Raw genomic sequence first — 15,928 nt, forward strand, 5'->3', positions numbered from 1 at the left:
CAAAAGATCGACAAGAAAGGCTATCTGACCTACGGCTGGCCCTGAATGCTTATTAGGATTAGTTGCTGGCCGCCGCCTGGACACATTTTTTGTCAACAAAAACTACTACCGAGTCGAATTCTGAAAACAAATTACTTATCATATACATTTGTGCGTAACTCAACCAGAACTACTTTGTTGACCTTTTGTAAAGACTACAAAACTTTTCACGTTTTCAAAAAGAAACTTTAACACTAAAACACAAGGCTACCACAAGAAGTAGTTTTGTAATCATGGAATCAAATATTCTGGTTTACGTATGCACCAAGACCTGAAGGAATTGATCAGAGGTATGTTCCATTAAGGTACCAAATATTGCGTATTTGTATAGCAGTTTGGATCCTCATTAAAAGAATATTCTCCTATAACTAAACAAGAAAAAAGAGATATTTAAAGAACACTTTGTGGCTGCATGCTTTTCTAGGCATGATTCACAAAAGTCTCTTAAAAAACTCGAATAAAGGTATATTGTTTAGAAATAAATTAGGAGTACGCAAAAAAGTCTGGAAAAACTGGGTCGATTGTTTGCTGAAGTAATTGGGTAACCATGATCAGTTAGAATTTACCGACTAAGAGAAGCCGGAAAAATAGGATAAGGACGAGCCAAGTTAAGGGAAGTATTTCCGATTATATTTATCTTCATATTTGTGCTCTTGACACGCGTACATTAGATGCATAAAGGGTACAATCGGTAAAGGCCGGCTTACAAGATGTACTTGCGATTTTTCATGCTTCTTTCTGGCTAAAGGTACAAATACCCAACCGGTTTCTCGAACTTGACTTGTTACTATATATGAACTCTTTTCAACCAGAGTAGATCTGGATTGTCTCTGTCCAAATAGATAATCTGTTTGAGCTGGAACTAGCGAAGAGGGCTACATGGAACGCCGTCAAGACCAACGGATGTACTGATTTTATGTGTGGTGTAATGGCATCGCAAACGAAGCCCGCCAAGGAAAGTCATCTCTGTTGCTTCATTATCTTTAAATGCGGCAGATGTCGAGTAACCCAGCGATTATGCAAGTGCACAAATGAGAGGGTCGACGAAATTGTAAATGGTAGCCCTAACTATAGCTGATGCTAGTAGCGTCGTTGTTGGTCGTCATAAGCTCGATTTGCCCATGAAGAGAAAAGGGAAGGGCTGAAAGTTGAAGAAAAAGAAGCAGAAAAGAGGAGGAAAAGGAGAGGTAGGTTTCACGGGAGAGGGCGTGAGGTGGGCTAGAAACGACCGAGGGCCTCCGCTCCTCTTCATCTCTCTTTTACCATTTTTCTCAGTGAGCGTAGTTCCGCGCTCTTGCGCGTCCGCGTGACTGCCGTTTGCTTTTCGTCCTGCTATTTTCGCGGACTCCTAGATTCTCGATAAGGGACAACAGCGCCAGCGGGCGGTTAGCTCCCTCTATTCACCGGCGCTGATCGACGGTGGCATCAGCGCCGCAGCTTTTGCAATATATTTTTATTAATAATCCCTCAGGAGAATTCCGTCTTTCCCACTTCTCCCTAAGCTTGATCTCTCTAACAAGCATAGGCGCGCCTTTCTCAAACTACGCCTTCTGTTACCGTTGCTGCTGCTTTAGCTGCCACTGCCCTGGGCCTTCTACACCCATGCAATATTACCACTATTCCTTCATTCACGGCCACGCCCCTCTTCGTAACCAACCCCTCAAGTTTCTCCCTGCGGATCTGTGGATCCGTACTTCGTTTGAACGCGGGTGTCCTGGCTGGCAAGAGGACAGGCGAGTTCGCGGGCGTTCGATCAGCCCTGGATGTTCTCTCTTACGCCCAGATCTTTCACCCTCTCACTTCTCTCTGTGAGCAGTGGCTGGTACTACCACCGCGCCCAGACCATTGCCCACGGTGCCAGTTACACAGCACAAGCATACGGCAGGAACTGCTACTCCGCCGCCAGTCTTTCCCTGCCACGGCGATATCTGTTCTCGCTGATAAGAACGAAAGGTCTTCAGGGAATTTAGGGACATAATTTAATGAATTCTCCGTCGTTGCCGTTGCTGCTGTTGTTGTCGCAGATACGTGCTGTATCGCAAGCAACACTGCTTTGCTGATGTCAGGAACGAACAAGCGACTTTGGCCTCCGTGTTACCTTCTGCTGTCCTTTCTAAGCGAAGACAGAAATCTTGTTGGTAGCTGGTAATGGCTAGAGAGACTGGTGCTCGCCTTACCTCTATTAGTAGTTTTAACTTAGCGGGTACAAGCGAGACGATGTTGAGTGGCTGCCGTTTGACGCATGAACATAAGTTCAGTTGATGAAATTCAGAATAAGTCTCACTGTCATACTTGCTCTCACTGTCCGTTATTGAGTTTTTAATATATATTTGAAGCTTGATCGATGCTCTCTAAGCATCTGGACAGATGAAAAGTTTCAAGAACTTCAAAGAAATGATGGACATAATTTTTCAGAGAACTTAATTTACTAATTAATTTTTAATTTACTATGGTTGTCGAAGCCAACACTGAACTTCCCATTAGATGGACGCGATAGAAGACCGAAGGCGCAGTCTTTATATGAAATAGCATCATGACACACAGCAACTTCGCATAGCCGCGTATGCGATACGAATTGATCAGTTGATGTATGGACGAGAACAGTGACATGCTCTACGGTGTTTACATGAGCATAGACACAAAGTCGCAAACAATAAAGATATACATTCGAATTTCAGCGAAAGAGAGCGAAATTCATTGGGATGGCAAACACTATAGAAGTATTCCTGGCGTATCCGTTCAGCGAGGTCATCAGACTAACGAGTCCTATGCAGCCGGAGAGCTACCGCCCAAGCCACCGATCCGACGGAGCTAATCATATTTCTCTGGTGAGGGTCTGAAGTAATTGCATTTCTTAGTTTTCACCCAAACGACTTTTTTAGGTACGTTTGGATCTGGATCAGCGTATAGAGAAAGACGGCGCTCAGTAAAAATTTGTGCTTCTACAAAAACTTTGTGTGATATCAGGCATATTAACAAAATTTCCAGCACAGGTGAAACTTAAGCAGTATTATAGAATTAACATTTAATATGTCAAAAGTGTGCGACTATTTTAAACTCTAATATATTTATAATTTTGTTTTTTATATTTATAATTCCAAGAAAAACTATTGGAAAATAACACCCGCACGGTGTAGGCATGTTAACTTTAGTCAACTCGGATACTGCTTTCAAAGAAGTTCCGTCCCTGTTGTAGAACAGATACGCGTATTGCTCACCAAAATACCTTTCTAACACATGAGAAAATCTGATCGTCAGAAAGATGGCCTTGGTTTACTATATATATATATATATATAGATATAGATATATAAATGCTACTTGCCGCCTTAAAACTGTATTCTGCAAAATTTATAATGATAACAATTGCCAAAATTTGAAATATAGATACATAAAGCGCTTATAAGAACGTTTTTTGCATTAAGCAAATTTAACAGAAAAAAATTACGTAAAATTATACATTGCTACCGATGTGTTATAGCTTTTATGCTGTCCAGTGTTATTTAGCGGATCGAAAAACTTCAGAAGTTTATAAGCAATATGAGATAGAACGAAAGGTACTTTCGTGAATGTTACGCTTACTGTCTCGTATTGCTCACATATTGAAGCTATATTCTGGAAGCTTCAGAGGAGCTGCGCACTTGCAGTGTGCGTTACTATGGGTTGTCTGTGGTTTTTTTTTTCAAAAGAATCGACGGTAGAATACGCTATGTGATGTGTCGCTCCCTCTAAACTATGGAGTCAATGGAAATCATGAGCACTTAAATATAGAGAATATAGGGTGTGAAACCGCTGCCCAATTTTGTTTCTTTCGGTTCAGGCCGTGATTGAGGTAGAGTGATGAGGCTGCTTATTGGCGTTGAACAGGCACATTATGTGTAATCAATGGGCGCGTTGGACGTCTACGAAGTTGTCCAGAATTTCGAGATATCCGGACGCACTGACTATTTCATTTTCGGACAATATCTCGTGGTAACAGATACACCTAATTCGTATTGCGAGTATAGGTATCAGCTCACACCAACACCTATTCTCCCTCTCAAGCCGTTCTTTCACGGAATCGTTTTCCATTGGGCGACACAAATAAACTCTTTTCTCGTTTATCGTTCTTGAGATAGATTTTCTTTCTACTGGTACGAGTTATGCAGATTACAAGATATATCACACGTATTGCCACCCCCTTTTGGATATAGTTTGTAATTTTTTTTTGCTTCTTTTTTTTTCCTTCTTTATTCTCAGTGTTTTCGTTGCAATTTTGTGAAACGTGCTTCCAGAAATCATGTACTGAGCCGACAGAAAGCTCTCAAAGGCATCGGTGATCTCAGCAACTTGTTCTCCTATTTGACGTGTACTTACTTCCTTTGTAGTCTTCAAGTTCCTTTTTCGCTCGTAAAATGGTTATACCAATAACGAACTGTTCCTCCGTTTAGGGTTTTTTTGCTTAGGGTTGCTACTGATCTGAGATAAATTCCGTTAGCTCTCTCACTTTCGAGAGACAAAAATTAAATTACTGAGCGTTGATCTTAAACGATATCTTTAAACTTCTCATTCTCGGATGATATTTATCAGGTTGTAACCGTGTATAGTCTAAGACGACTGCCATATTTCGACTAAAAGTAGGTAGCTTAAAAGCTATTTAATCGCTTGCGTAGCTCAGCACCAGCCAGTATTATTACCACATTTAGGGCACAGGAAATCAGATGCATCTAAACCCCATCTCATTCGATAGATTTTTAAATTTAAACAATAAAGCTCCCAAATTTGTTATACAGAGCTGATATAGAAACGGTCGTCTGGACGGGAGCAATTTCAAAATGGCCTTAACAAAAGATAACCGATTGTATTTACAAAAGTTTTTTTTTCGCTACAAACACTATATACTTAACATTCTAATTGAGTCCAAAATCCATAAAGTAGCTACGCTTGCCTTTCATTATGAGGCCGAAAAGTTATAGAACATTTTACAGGGTAACTGTCTTCACTCACGAGGCATATTTTTATGTAGCTGCGCGTGTGTGTGGGGGAAAAGGGGGAGGGGGCAGAGATAGTATAAAAAAACAAAACTGACACTTGTGGGAAACCAAAAGTCCTCGGACTATTCACGAAAAGAGTTTGTAACCTAAAAACACTGTCTGGTGTCGCATAGAAACAGTAGGTTTTTAATAGGGTAGGGTTTGCTAACTTTTTTTTCGACGAAACCGTTAATTTTCGTTACTGCCAGGAGATGACCCCACGCTTTCGTGTACCGAAATTCCTTGAAAAAAGATTTCCAAGATTTGTAGTCTCAGTAAAGTGGTCCACCCTCCATATAAGTAATATCGTAGCCGCGTTATCAATGGGTCACTTTGGTGAACGGTTGATCTCGACGTGGGATGACGTCGAATCGTCCACAGAACACGTGAACTAATTTCACTCGAATTCTTTTTGTGAGGGTATTTAAAAAGCAAAATATACCATGGCGATCTGCGGACGGTGGACGAACGTAAAGAAAATAGCTGTGCCGCTTTTTCAGAGAATGGATCAGATGTACATGGAAAAGTGGCAGAAAATTACGTGAAGCGGGTAACTAGCGTTAGGAAGGTAGCTAGGTAAGAAAGCAAGGAAACTTACTTTATTGATATTGTATTTGAGTACAGTTTTGAATGTAAAAGGTTCACAATAAAGAAAGACGTATGTAAACATACTCGGTCGTTTATTGTTGGCATCATTTGGAAGCAGCGTATGATCAGATGGCCGTTCTTATATATTTGGCGAGTGTTTAATTGCAACTATGTCGATGTTTTCTTGGCGGGATGTTGCTGCATTTGATAAATCTTCTCATATTTAATTGGAGACAATAGGAATGCCTGCAAAAAGAAAGGCAAACGTACATTTCAAGGGTTATACCACGTTTTCTAAGAATGAATAATTTAAGTTCGTTCCAGATCTATTAGCGCAAGTGTCGAACGCTAAGTAAATTTTTTTTCTGATTTAATGGCGATCGTTATAACAAGCTCATCTGGCATATATATATATATATATATATATATATATATAATGGCCCAGCGTTCTAAACAAAACATTTTGTACAAGGAGATTTAGGTAATATGTCAATTCCATAGTAGTAACGAAAGTTCTACGGTCATCCGAACTAACTATGGTCAAACATTGATTCAAAAAATCAAAGTCCAATGCCAAGATCTCACAGTTAACGATGTCTTATTGGTACTTCACTAGAACAAGCACGACTGAAGAATCGTAGTTACCGCTATAGGATCTAATGAAAGACTGCAGGTATTGCGTGAGGTGACGATGGATCTATGTTTTCGTGTCTAACTTGGCGGTGAACCCTCAAGTTACATACAGTTACATTAACAGCGAATTCCTCGCAGTTGGTGCAATTAAGCTGAATATAATTGCTGCCTATTGCATTACTGCTAAGCGACTCGTCTGATTTGCCAGTCCATAGATATTAACTGGCGGCACAAGAACAATTAGCTTAAGCTTCAATGAAGAATAACGAAGAAGCTAAATATAGGGTAGCGACAGTGAGGACAACGATGTGTAGTATGTGGACTTGCGCGGAGAGACTGCCGCCATGACAACGCCATCAATGTAGGCCTGTCTGATGTAGGCCAACAGTGTTTCCGTAGCTGTGTGCCTGCTCACATTCCTCGCCCACTTGTATGAAAGAACAGCGAAGATGAAAAAGCTTTCCGTCGATCTATCGGTAGTCCATAATTAAGCAAAACCTCCGTTAGCGATGTTAATACTACACGAAACGTTGATGCCATATTACAACAATGAAGCGGGCAAGAAAAAAGTAAAATCCGTGACGATGGCGATCATCGCGCTGGTGGTAGAGGCCTAGGCCCTAGGCATTCGCGGCTGATCTGCGTGTAAGAAAGCTGGTTCAATTTCCTCAACTCCCATTACCACCATCCTATGGTAGATCCCTTTGCGCCTTTGTTCAGTATTGCTTTTGCCAACTGACAGCGGTCCTGGATAGGAAGAGATCGGTCATGGGGGACACACAGCTTGTGTGGCTGTCTAGCTGCTGCCTTCTCTTTGCCTGTCGATTGGATTGCGCCTTTGGCCCTCCTCCCTGCCTGCTCATTGTGGAATGCTGGTGCCGACTCGGTTGTATACGATCTCGACATATAATGATGGCGCAGGCAGCCGTAGTGGCAATGGCATCGCTGATGCTGGTAGAAGCGGTGAAATGACTCGTGTAACTCTCGGGAAAGCATTCATTGCTTATATAGCATATATCAAAGTCAATTTTCTCTATAGTAAATTGACTAACGAGTTGAAGCCTTGGATCCAAAACCGCAATAATCCACCATAATGATTACAGATGATAACCATTTGAGAGGTTATTCCAGTTGTTGAAAGACCATGCTATACGTGCTTTCACTTCTTATATTTAATATACGAACCGGTGAAAAGAGGCATAAACGTTAAAGGCTGGAAAACGGGTTGTGAACGAAGGCTGAGGACTGTTTCGTTTCGGCAGTTGATCGCTCCTCGGTGAAGAGCAAAACAGTGCATCGGGTCGTGCATGTATCACACGTCTATGATAAGATCAAGTAAATAGTACAGGTTCATTTATTAATACGTCTACGTTTCTCCTATGTTTACTTGGGAGGATTTTTTACCGCATTGTCATCTCACCCTTGCTAAACTTAGTGTTGGTTCCATTTCAGAGCTTAATTTCAGTGCATCCTTGTTGTGTCCGGTGTATTTCCTATTTTTTTGAAATACAGGCTTTGATGAAACTCTTGTATCGTCGTGCAATAGGCAAGCCTCGGGTCGACATCTATACAAAAGATTGGACGATGTACCTGTAGAGCAACGTGACATAGGTTCCATTCAGTCGTGAACAAGTGGCTACAGCTGTTTTGACGTAAAACTGTCTAGCAATTCGAGCTTAAAATTTCATATTTTAGGCTATTAATGGCCGGGCTGATTCTGAGAGTAAGAGGTTAATGGTTTTTCTTAGCTGCCGGCAGAGTAGCTACCACTAGAAGCTCAAGCCTGTAAACTACCCACTCGCCATGCTTCTATTTCTTCATGTGTGTACATTCACGTGTGTAGTCTTTTTAATGGCGCCGTCATTGCTGGCGTGGTCGTAAACTTTTAGATTTTGTAATAGATCCAATTTTGCTATTTAATAGCGAGAGCAAGGCCAGGCGAATATTAAGGCCATGACTTCATTTGGCGGCCGAGTCTACTACGAAACGGACACACGTGGTCGTAAAGCGTCTGCGATCTACCGAAAGTAAGGGTCCACCGACCTGCATTTATAGATGGCCGTATGCACGCCGTTAGCTTTCTCCTTCCTAATCACAGATGTTCCCTAATACTTCACCGCCGTTCTTGATCGTTCTATATCGCCACACATTTTGCATTGCACTTTTGTGCGCATCGCTGAACGCTGCGGGATGTTGTTAAGCGAACGGAACGCTGAGTCTTAAATGGTAGATGAAGCACTGTTCACCATAAGTGCATCATAAGTTGGCCGTCTGAAACACTTGATTGACGCAGGATAGCTGGGCAATGGTTTATCAACTACAGGCAGTCGTATTCGATCCCCAGATAATACCCTGTAACTTTTCGAAACGTATTTCGAAACCAGTAATTATTTGACTTCACGTTGCCATGTGTTGCAGGTTTGTGACGCAAGTGTTGGCATATAATACTTCTGCTGATCGTATATTGATATAGATATTAACACTTAGAAACATTGTATACTGTACCAATTGACTATGCATAGAGTGGGAGAGCTTTTTTTTCATGACGCACGCCGTCGGAAAGACACGATCACTAGATATAACGTGAGGTTTTAATTTTGATGGGTGTCAGCCGGTTCAAGAAAGTAACAGATGTTTTAGTTTGCACTATTCATTATATCGTACCCAAAAGTAGCCGTTATTTATTTTTAAATGGTTAAGCAATTCGAAGATGTCTGCGTGAGAGCAAGCGCTGTTTGTGCCGCATATGTACCGTGTAGAATGTAGTTATAGCTATTGCATGTTTTAGCAAGGAGATGCTCTATATTTAAGCTTAGAGGCTAAGAACTACGCTGTGTACAGATATAATTGAAAAGCCTATATAAAAAAAAAAGTAACATCTGGAAAACTAACATCTTGAGTAAAGGATAATAATCCACGTTATCCTTACGTAGTATAAAAAAAATAATTTTTTACTGGAAGAGTTCCTATTTGTCTTTAATGTTATTTTTCTGTTCGAAGTATTAGCAAACAATAGTCTGGTACCCTCATATCTCTGGCTCTATTCTCCTGTCCATCTTCAATCTCGGTTCACCGGTTGACACGAATTAAGGAAACAGGAGATCAGTGGTAAACCTTAGTATGGTCATCATCATAAACTGTTGTATAATTTAAATTATTGACACCGATACCGACTATTCTAATAGAGGTTCGATAAAAGTTCCATTGTAATTTTCTCCGCGTATACGACGACTTTATTCGACCTCTTTAGTTCTCTGTATCCCCTCTATCCCTTACACGTTCAACGCCGACGTAATCGTTATGTCAGCGAAGATGAATTTTTCCCTATAGCTCCCTATGGCCTCTGCATATGCTTCATGCTCTCTTTCTGTTTGATCACCTTATTACGTCCGTCCTCGGACTATCGCTTTTTGCGGCCGCCGGTGTTACTTTCGTCGGGGAGTTTTTCGTCGAGTTTAGATTCGACCCGATGACGTAGAAGCTGCAGTAAAAGTGCAAGAAGCTCAGGCAGACGAATCGAATGTGGTAAAAAGGTGGGCCTCTTTGTGACAGCTTCATCTTTGTTGACTGCTCGTCGCTCTAAGGCACACTCCCATTGTGTACACAGTAGCGAATGGCGAGGGTTGTCCTATTTGTCTGTCTGTGAGCTTCGAAGCTGGAGCCCGCGTTCTCTAAATCAGAAAATCATGACCCTTCTTGACACGACATCCAGCGAGAACAGTCGAAGGGAACCTGGTGGCACAATGTGAACCTGAGTCTACCTTACTGGCATATTGCCTTTATCGACATTCTTTTCTGCCTAAACCCGAGCCTTCTCAAAGAATATACTTCTTATAGCGCCGTTTGTTATAGTAGCCTTTTTCCTTTTTGCTAGCAACCACTTTCTTCTAGCTCTGTAAAGTGCCATGTTTCACCTTCCTGTTTATTTTGCGGTGTCTTCGTCGGCTCGCGCACACATTGTGCTGGTTTGTCGTTCCAGCCGTTTTGCTCTCCTGGGACGACGAACAAGTCGAATGCTCATGCAAGAAGACGTGCCCCTACGGTCGTGGTCCTGTCCTCTTTTCGTATTCTTCTAAAGATTTAGTTTCTTCGTTTGAAGTTGGCTTTTTTGATACCTTCATCGAACATGGCATGGCCCTACTTCCATGTAGGAAGCACTGCAGAAGGAGATGGAGAGCTTTTCCTCCTCCGAAGCAGTTGTTGGCGCCGCTGCCAAGCAGACTTTTTAACCAACTACCGCGCCACGGGGTTTTGTGGGCAAACTGGCGGAATTCACTACTGCTGCCAGCAGCTCGAAACACCTTTGTAACGTCTTTGTTCGCCATAATTCATTCATATCGACAGTCGGCGCCGATAGGCACGAACGTCACTGTTTGACAGTGGGCAGCATCTGTCACACTAGCAACAGTAATGACGCAACTGAAACGATTAATGGCAACTCGGAAAGTTGCAGAAACGTGGAAAGGGCAAAAGAAAAGCGATGAGGACAAGTCATGCGAAGAGTGGTTTTGCTTGGCCAAGGCTAGTAACACACAACATTGCTGTGATCTGGTACGGTTTACCTCGTTCGACATTGAGCCATTGGAGAGTGGCCATTCAGTTGATTGGTGCAGTTCAAGCAGATACATTCGCAAAAGATGTGCAAGACTTAGTCTAGTAGCGCAATGGCCACGGAAGCTTGAGGAGCCTGTTTTTCTTTTTCTGCCCCTTCTTGTTATGTTGGAATGAAAGGTTTCTGTGTATCGTCTGCCGACATATGAGCCCCCTTTGGACAAGAGGTCAGCGTCTTTGGAGATTTGAAACAGTACAAGCAGCTTGTTTAACATTCCCTCTCGGCAAACCAACGTTTGGGAAACTTTGAAATGACTATCCCTCCAGCCATGTACTTGACTTCATTCAGATTGCCAAGCAGCAGCAGTGTGCAATTGAGATAGAAATATTCTGTGAAAAAAAGGAGAGCACTGACCTTCAAGCAGACTTTGTTTAAGAAGCAGCAGAACCAAGTGGAACGAAGTAGTAGTTCTTAGCGTACTCAATAACTGTAGGTCAGGTCGTCGTACCTCTCGAGATCCTTTCGGTGTCGATCGGGAATTCTTGTATGGCCTACAATATGGACAAGACGGTAAGGCTGTCAAATCTCAAAGAAAACCAGGTTCTCTCTACTTTTTGCTGCGGTACCTTTTATTTGGCGAAATCCCTTTTTTTCCGGTTGGAACTAAATTGCCTCCTCAGTTTCAAAGGCTCGCTCGATTTGCCCGTTACGAGCTAGCAGGAGACCGTACCTCTAAATTCTGTTATCACCAGCTTCAGTTCCTCACAGTTCATCTCTAACCCCTAACTTTGCACTTGTTTTTCTCTAGTACCCTTGACTCAAAGACCACACGTTTAACACGCTATTCTACTAAGCGACAATGTTTACTAGAGGCAGATGGAGCAGGTAATTCAGCTCAAATAGTTATGACGAACAATGCAATTATTAATTCTAAAAAGACTTGCCGCTTATTTTCCAGATACGGAGCACATCTTATATTAAATAAACACGAGTGCATCATATTGTTATTTAATCAATAGTCATATGGTCGATACTTTCTTGCTGTGGCAAAATTGATTGCAAGCAATGATAGTTCACGGATAATACTAAGTGCGACGAGTAACTGAACGCTAGAAACAGGTATAGTTAAAATACGTATTTTGACACGGTGTATATATATATATATATACATCTTCTTGTTTGATCCGCTCTTCGTACTGAAACTCATCTTATCTTGGCCGCATATATAATAAAAATAATAAAAAAATAAATTTCTATTTGCTTTTTAAATATAGTATAGTTGCAATCTTGATAGATTTCTGGAACAAGAAACAACGTTTCTAAATGAATGTAAATATCAATAAGAAAATGAATCCGCCTTTCAGTATGTAAATGCATTTGAATATAATAGAATTCAATGAGCAAATAACCTCTGACTGCTACGAAAGAAACCCGCATCCAATGTTCACGTCATTCCGTACATCCGTTGATGATTGAAACTGTTTCCACTCCAATTCGATAATTCTTCCTAATCGTTATGCCTGAAAAAGTAGTAGTCATAGTAGCCAACTTATAGTATCAGTTGTGCATTACAACTCACGAGAATCAACTTTACCCAAGCTTGTCGTAAATGTACAGAGTCACGCGTGCGGATATCGTTTATCTCGATGAACTCCGAACTTTTTTGTACATTTCAACTGGTATCAGAAGGCATCAACAGAACTGCGATGCATCATTTTTCGACATTTCCGTGGCCGTCGGCTTGACAAGCGTCAGCTGCTCCATCAAAACGACTCCATTGCCTTGTTGCTATTGCTGGACTACTGAAGCAAGCAGTGATCTGTCAGTACGAACACTGCGCCGCTGGACAGATAAGGCGCATACTCGACTGCTTTGCTCTCAACTTTAGTAGTTTTACTAGCATTTTTGCAGCGTAAAGAAGTTCCAAGTGCCAAGTTGACGATGCGCTTTGATCCGTCTGCCTCTCCTGACGATGGCGCTGGTCGCGGTTGTTCCACGACTCTTTATGGTATCTGAACTTCTGGCCCGTCGCAGAGCCACACAGACTGGCAAACATATACATGTACAGGCGCCTAATACCCTGCCACACGCACGTCCCCATTCCACGTCATCTCTTTCCGTTCTCCTCATAGCGACTACATATCCATGTACTACATTCCCTGTTCTCCTCTTAATCTGCCCTTCGGTTATGAGAGAACTACGATAAAGGATGAATGCATGTTTGCGTGAGTGGAAGGAGGAAAAACGCAAAATAGCAGTTTTCCTTGTAGCCACAGCGGATTTATTCGACCCACCGAACCTGCTACAAGCTTTTTCGTGGGGATCTAGCAAGAGATGCGGGAGCAAGGGAACGCAAAAGAAGTCCAGTCCAGTTCCCACTGTTCCTCGCCCTCCAAAGGGCAACAACTCCCCGCTTGCTCTGGTTTTTGGTGGCTGGGTTGTGCTCGTTCCTCGTCACTCAAGTAACTCCTCTCAAATTCTACGGCAGACATTCGTTGAATGAGAGGAAAAGGAGATTCAGTCGTGGTCACGTCCCTCATCTCTTACCGCCCTCTGCTTTAGCCCGCTTTAGAGGAACAACCTAACAGCAACTCAACAATCAACTCTCCCGAGTTCTCACTCGAGTGCGTCAGAGCCTTAAGGCTTCAACCCCCCAAAGAAGAAACCCCTCTTCCGACCTTACTGAATCCCCCAACTATTATCCAACACACAACTCCAACATCTCTCCCACTTGCTCCTACACTTTAAGACAAGGCCTTAAGTCTACACCATGCCAGACCATAAGCTTTTCATCGTCTATGAAAACAGAAAGATGTTTGGTATCGAGTTAGTTACACCATGTTGATGTTACTCCGCGCACTTGTGTAGCCTCCTATTGCAACTAGAAAGGCAACAACAATATGAAATAGTGGCAATACGTTATTTGTACAGGTGCGTCTGTCTGGAGGTCTACAGGCACTGGCAGTTTGTCTACGCGCGCTTATACAGTGGACGTTGGTCAGTGGCTATTAGGCCATACGGCTTTACAAGCTACCTTACCACATAACATCTGGCTCGTTGAGATATCGCTGTCCACCTTAAAGTATGGTGGCAGACACATGGAACCGCATCGAGCTACTAAGAGCTATGGCGTAGCGCAGCTCAAGCAATCCTTGTCCTGGCGAATGATGTTTGTCTGTGTGTGCACGGCCGGTGTATTACCGTGCCGTCAAGGTTCACGGGTAGTTAGGTAAGCAAGAGAATGTCGCTAGATAAAAATCCGGTTCTTCATTAGGCTGCTGCTGTTCTGTGCGTTGTCTGGCTCATTGGCAGGAAGCTGGGGTCGGGGAATGGCTGTTTCTGTGTTAACTAGACTGACAGCAATGGTAAGCTTCTCTTAGATGAAGGTCATAATTCTTGAGGAAAAAGCACTACCTTTTCTAATAGGGTCGCTATATGGCTGTACGTACAATAACTGTTGACCAATGTTCCCTGAAAATTCAAACAAGTACGCCGAAAAAGATGTTATCGATGTTGACGTGCTGAGCCGATTCCGAGATATCGGAAAATCTCAAATTAAAAGTGATAACCTGAATTAATAAGAATGTTATTGAATGCACGCGTAAAGAGAAAAACGTACTTAAAAATAGGTAATACTCTTCAAATGATTAAACGGTGTGTACAAACAACGAATTATTACTAAACGTCCGGAAAGCGTCTGTTCTAAAAAATGGTGTTGAAGTTAATTAGAAAAACCGTGTATGGCGAAATTGGTTAGATTAACTTAAAATTGCATCCCTTATAAAATTATTTCAGACATTATTTTACATGTGTCTGCGATCGATACACGGATGGATAACTGTATATTCAATTCGCACAGAAAAAAAAAATAGGCACGCACAATTGCACTTTGTAGATTCCCTTGCCGACCTTAGAAGGCCGATTCGGTTATCTACGATATATTATATGCAAACAATGCGTTTAAATGTGCAGCCCGTTATACGAGCCATAATAATTAATTTCAATAAGTAAACTGCTTACTCAAAGAGACACACTGACAAAACGTCTAACGGGAAGCAGTAAGATTATTCTCAGTAAACTGTAGTTTCGCACGACCAAGACCCTGATCTCGATCGATATAACAGCTCTTTTAGCTGATTTTAGAAGAAGTGTCTCAAACAGACTCAGATGAAGACCAATTAACACTCGACTAGAGGGACTGAGCTCCCCAGTAGATACCAAGGCATCCTCGCGTCTAGACGACGAAACAACCCTTCCCAATGAGTGTTTGACGGAAGGAAAAATCCGTGGAAAGAGTTTTAAGTGGTAGTCATGCCAAAAAAAAGATCTGATAGACCGTAAATAGCGGAAGGACATCGCCAGGAAAAGCCGTATTCGTAAACTCTTAATTGGCTTGCTAGTGCAACGACTGGCCCTTGTGTGGTCCGTAAAGCATTACGAAAGGAGCATTAAAAAACATTACTAAGAGCAGCGTAGATTCCGTTCAAGCAGATCAATATTAACAGCACGCAAGATATCGTTGAGCAAGATAAAGGACACACCTTGGTGTCCTAAGCAATTCCTTTATTTGATACTCGTTGATTTCAAGGCCGCTTTCGACTCCAGATTGCGGGTTATTGTTTTACACAAACAGGCCCTACTGCTAGCGTCCTGCTAAAGAACACAACAACGTTTCACAGCGGAGTGACGAAAAGAAGTGGCGTTCGGAGACACTCGTATAAGGAGATAATGCTCCTTTGCTGTTATTACCGTTGATCAACAACAGCGATCACGCGTAGAACAACAGAGATCTGTTTAGTCCAGTTTGCTGATAATCTTACAACTGATGTTGACGACATGAAACCGATATGTAACTGGGTAAAAAAGAAGATGAAAACGGAGGCCATGTAATTTAGACGAAGAAAACCGCTTGCTGGAAATGACAGCTGCCGGCTGTACTGTGAACCTCTAAAATGAATTTAGTCACCGACTCACCTCAATATCACGTTGACGGTATTCGTATAAAGGAAGATGCTCAGAAAGCTATGATTGCAGCGATCTCAAGCAAAATCCCTCGATAACTTCTAGGGGCAATAGCAGTGGAGCGTTTCGAACGCAAGGCAGCAC

The 15,928-nt window shown here is 42.2% G+C and overlaps 1 long non-coding RNA gene across 1 annotated transcript; it reads right to left on the bottom strand.

The window, feature by feature from the left end:
- Nucleotides 1-5,626: 5,626 nt before the first annotated feature.
- Nucleotides 5,627-13,818, bottom strand: LOC147758428 (uncharacterized). The gene is made up of 3 exons (XR_015318678.1): nucleotides 12,232-13,818; nucleotides 11,237-11,373; nucleotides 5,627-5,883 (listed from the first exon to the last, which is right to left on the bottom strand). It is a non-coding gene; the product is annotated as an uncharacterized LOC147758428 (long non-coding RNA).
- Between the last annotated feature and the right edge of the window lie 2,110 nt (nucleotides 13,819-15,928).

This window comes from Varroa destructor, unplaced genomic scaffold, assembly GCF_002443255.2.
Source record: "Varroa destructor unplaced genomic scaffold, Vdes_3.0 BEIS01000001.1, whole genome shotgun sequence".
NCBI classification, from domain to species: Eukaryota; Metazoa; Arthropoda; class Arachnida; order Mesostigmata; family Varroidae; genus Varroa; species Varroa destructor.